At 45.1% G+C, this 5,043-nt stretch overlaps 1 pseudogene; it reads right to left on the bottom strand.

The window, feature by feature from the left end:
- Positions 1-2,022: 2,022 nt before the first annotated feature.
- On the bottom strand, positions 2,023-3,141 carry LOC100981895 (aurora kinase B-like; annotated as a pseudogene).
- Between the last annotated feature and the right edge of the window lie 1,902 nt (positions 3,142-5,043).

A 5,043-nucleotide genomic window follows, 5' to 3' on the forward strand; every position in this document is an offset into this window, starting at 1 on the left:
ATAATAACATAACATAGCATAGCATAACAACATAATATCTGTGTCATTAAAGATGTAAAAAAAATTACCTCTGATTGGAAGGATCAATAACATCCTCATAGAGAACTGAAAAAAAACTGATAAAACATAGGAAAGAATAGTGAAACCCCATCTATAATAAAAATACAAAAGTTAGCCAGATATGGTGGCACATACCTGTAGTACCAGCTACTCAGGAGGCTGAGGCAGGAGAATCGCTTGAACTAAGGAGGCAGAGGTTGCAGTGAGCCACCGCACTCCAGCTTGGGCGACAGTGAGACTCCCTCTGAAAAACAAACAAACAAAAAAACATAAGAAAGAAAAGGCTGGGTGTGGTGTCTCATGCCTGCAATCCCAGCACTTTGGGAGGCCGAGGCAGGTGGATAACCTGAAGTCAGGAGTTCGAGACCAGCCTGGCTAAAATGGTGAAACTCTGTCTTTACTAAAAATATTAAAAAAAACAAAAACAAAAAATAGCCAGGCGTGGTGGCGCGTGCCTGCGATCCCTGCTACTTAGAAGGATGAGGCGGGAGAATCGCTTGAACCTGGGAATGGAGGCTTCAGTGAGCCGAGATCATGCCACTGCACTCCAGCCTGGGTGACAGTGAGACTCCATCAAAAAAAAAAAACAGAAAAAGAGAGAGAGAAAGAAAGAAAGAAAGAAAGGGAAGAAAGAAAGCAAGCAAAGGAAGGAAGGAAAGAAGAAAGAGGAAGGAAGGAAGCAAGTAAACAGAAAGAAAGAAAGAGAAAGAAGGAAAGAAAGAAAGAAAGAAAGAAAGAAAGAAAGAAAGAAAGAAAGAAAGAAAGAAAGAAAGAAAGAGAAAGAAAGACCTCAAGTTGGGAAAGCAACATTCAATAGGCAGTCTATTTGGCTGGAACATACAACGTCTAAAGTGTCCTGGGAAGTGATAAAGTTAGAGATGAAAGAGGACATGTTGACGCTCTGAACAGAGCACCCAAAGGGATCCAAAGAGCTGCCTTAGCAATGTAGGAGACTCACTCCTGATGCAGTGCCATCCTGCAGGGTGTCAAGAATTAGCTAGGACATAAATACAAGCTACCGTCTTTTGTCCCCTTATAACATATGGTAGAATCAGTCAACCTAAAATAAGATTGGCAACAGTTAAAGCGTGAGGTCTTCAATTTTACCTGTGAGCATTAGACTTAGTAAAAATATGGGTCCAAAGGGGGTTAAAAACATAGAAATGAAAGAAGCCATATTTGGCAATACTAGATGTGGAAAAAAGAACTAACTGATGAATCAACTTTCATTACAAAATTTTCACAGGAAAAAAGATCTCAACAAAAGTAAGAAAATAAGAATGAAAATGGAAATATTAGAAGTGGTTTCAACGTACTCTGCAGAAAAGTGATCAGAAATTAAATTGATTTGATGCAATTCACTCCAGAAAAAAAAAAAAATATTTTTTCAGCAAAAAATGCATTGCTGTGGAATAATTAGGATGAAATTCTCCACACTAGCACTACACCATGAGAATGGAAGCACTGCCCTAAAGCAGGGATTTTGTTTTATTCATTGCTAAATCATCAGTGTCTAACCCAGTACAGGTCTCAGACTGACTTTTCCCATTTTATTTTACTGGGTTTATTCAACAGTTATTTACTGAGTCCTCACTGGGTAGCAAGTCTTCGATAATCGTCATGCATAGAGCTATGAACAAGAGCTATGAACAGCTCACTCCGCCTTTGAGCTCAAATCTGGCAGTGTCTCAGAATCCCCCAGGAAATCTTCCAAGCATGCTTTGCTGTCTAGAGAAGTCCACTAGGATTCTGAATCCACTTTACGTTCCTCTAATTCTCAACATATTAAAGCTGAAGCCACCTTTTCCAACTCAAGCATTACAATGAGCAATGTAGACCAAGGCTTCATAATTGATTTGGTCTTTTCAAAATTCTCCTTTTTTACACTTATTTGCCAAAAGAAGAAAAAAAGAAGCTTCAGTCTTTATTAAACAAAGGAAGTAGAAGACAGCTAAGGGAACAGGTCAGGACCGCTCCTTTCCCCTACACATATGCAGACTTACAAACACAGACGCCCCCGAGTGAATGTCAGGGACCACCAGGGGACAGACTGATGGGCAGAGGGAGGCCAAACCCTCCGAGAATGGGCCAGGATCCCAGGGTGGGCTGAGACCTGGGCCAGGGGCAGCCGTTCTGAGGGGTTATGCCTGAGCAGCTTGGAGATGAGGTCCTGGGGCTCTCATGGGCACAGAAGGGGGAATTTTAGGGCCACCTTGACGATTCGCCCATAGGCCTCATTGTGTGTGGGGTTCCCCACCAGCGGCTCATAGCCGAGTGCTCCGATGTACCACAGATCCACCTTCTCGGTGTGCGCGCGCCCCTCAATTGTCTCTGGGGACAGGTAGTCCAGGGTGCCACACATTTGTCTTCCTCCTCAGTGAGGGGGCATGCACAGGGCAGCCGAAGTCGGCAACTTTCAGCTCGCCTTCAAGCCCTGAGAGTGGATTATCTGGCTTCATGTCTGGGAGTCACCTTCTTCCCGTGGCAGTACATCAGAGCATCTGCCACCTCCCCCATGATGGTGGCTGTTGGCTTCTTGTCAAAGGTGCGGCTCTTTCGCATCTCCTGGTACAGCTCCTCGGGGGTAGGGGTGGCGGGGGCGTACTCTAGAATCCAGTAGATTTTTCTCAGGTCATAAAAATAGTTGTAGAGACTCAATATGTTGGGATGCTGAAAGGGGGCCTGGATTTCCATCTGCCTGCGCATCTGGTGCTCCCCACGCCCTCCTCTATCTGAGACTTGAAGGCCTTGAGGGCCACGATGAAATGGCTTGTCTTCTTTCTAGCCAAGTACACATGTGCAAACTTGTCTTTGCCCAGGGGACGCCCAGTCTCAAGGTCGTCGACCAGGAAGGGCCGCGTTAAGATGCTGCGTGTCCCACAACTGTTCTCTACCACCTCATGGCCGGGGCCGCTGCGGGCTGTGGGTCTGCGCAGCTCGGGAGCTCACGCGCAGCTTCGGTGGGGATCCTCGGGAGGACTCGCGGGAGCAGGGTACTCAGGCCGGCTGGAGCCGTCTGCTTGCCATAGGGCCAGGGATACTGTTCTCCTTCTGGGCCATCCTTGGAGGGAAAGCAGGAGGAGAGCTGAGGCCCGAGGCACAGCTGCTCTCCTAGCCACCACAAACGATGGAAATCTGCCTTAAAAAACAAAACAAAACAAAAAGAACTGGCAGCATTTTCATCATTTTTTCTCACTCTGGAAGTATTAAGCACAACTGTTTATAAAATTATTCTGACGCCCGACTTAGTAAAAAGCTTGAAAAATGACTTTACAACAGCTAAATTAGAATTCAAGAGTTCAAGCACAGCTCCAGTAAGAATGTACGTAAGCACGCCACACATTCAGAAATCATGATCCTAACTATAATTGTGTATTTTGTCATTTAAAAGCAATTGTATTATTTTTCATAATTAAAATCAAGGCAGTTGGAGCTACAACTAGGAAAAAAATAAAATAAAATGAAGGCAATCCTCTTTCATCATCTCATATATTTCTCAAAAATGTTCTTTTCTTCTTGTCTACTGAAATATAGTTTCTGGGCCCAAGAAATAAGAGGTTTCTCTTCACACCCTTGGGGATAATTCTGAGAAGAGACCTGTCCAGGGACCATTGCTGACCAGTGCTGATTCACATGACTGTGTCACAAAAATAGAAGATGTCATTGGGTTTGGGTTCCTCTTGGAACATCAAAATGAACACAGATTGAAATTCTCCCAAAAATACTCCCCAACCATTTTAGCACAGAGAAAGGCTGTTCTCCATGTGGACATGTTGAACATGTTCTGATTGTTCAAGCCAGGATCTCAAAGGATTTGGCAGGTGGAGACAGCAGAGCAGGTTATGACACCAGCTTTGTCTTCCCACGTGTGGATCACCATTCTTTTCCTCGCTCTCTCCCAGCCCTTTGCCCCCATTTCCACTGTTTCCCCAAATCCCAGATCATCCATTTAACATGCATTCACTGGGCACCTACATCAGTAAGAATGTTTGTCACTGAAGGGAAAATACACTTATTCATCTTCTGTTCCCCTTATCCAGGGCATCTGCTGTTTTATGTGTGAGGAGTTAGGGGAGTGTAGGCATGACACAGAGTCTAGCGGGCACCTGTGAGCTTGTCCATCATTGTGCATCAGGAGAGTGCTAAAAGGCCACAAGAAAAGTAAAGCAACTTAACAAACTGTCCCTTCTCTATTCTTCATAAGTTGCCACATCACAGTGCTTTGAGGTGCCAGATCATGCCTTTTATTAATTTCATTAGCAAGACTCAATCCCTTCAGAGCAAGAGCTAAATCCCACCCCAGCTGTGACACAATAGAATTCTCAGAAGCTAAAACTTCTTAGGGAAAGAGCAATAAATCAGGATGCAGCACCTCCTCCCTGAATCTTCTCCAGCAAAAGTTATATTTTTCAGGCGAATAGGATCAAGCAGCAAAAAATAAGTGCACTCAGGTTTCTCTGTGATGTGATTACTACCCTGTGGGAGGGAGAGGATGGTAGATGGAGAGAAAATTTGACCCTACCTTGGATTTTTTTTCAAGTTGGCATTTTGGCAGTCTATCTACAAGTGCTTTCAGAATGCCAAGTCCACCGTAGAGCCCAGCCAGAAACAGAGACCTCAGGTGCCTTGTGATAAGCCACTGTTTCACTTGCTCTGCTTTTCTAAGGTGTCAGGTGAACAGAGCCTTGTGCTGCAACCTTAGAACTGGGCGCACAGTGGCTTCGAGGCAACCAAACACCCCCGCCACCACGGTGCCGCACTGCCAGGCTGGGAGAGGAGGAGGCCCAGCTTTCTTCTTTTTAAAGAAAGATCTTGCTACTTTGCCCCTGTTTTTAACCTTCCCTTTTCTGCCACATACTCTACTCAGGCTTATCAGTCAGTGAGCCAAAGTGGACCAGCTCCTGCCACAACTTTGCTGTTGCCACAACAGGCTGTTTTACCCTCAGGGCTTTTCAAGGGTGGAGAGCACCTGGCTTCTCCATC

The sequence above is a fragment of the Pan paniscus genome, chromosome 7 (genome assembly GCF_029289425.2).
Source record: "Pan paniscus chromosome 7, NHGRI_mPanPan1-v2.0_pri, whole genome shotgun sequence".
Classification (NCBI taxonomy): domain Eukaryota; kingdom Metazoa; phylum Chordata; class Mammalia; order Primates; family Hominidae; genus Pan; species Pan paniscus.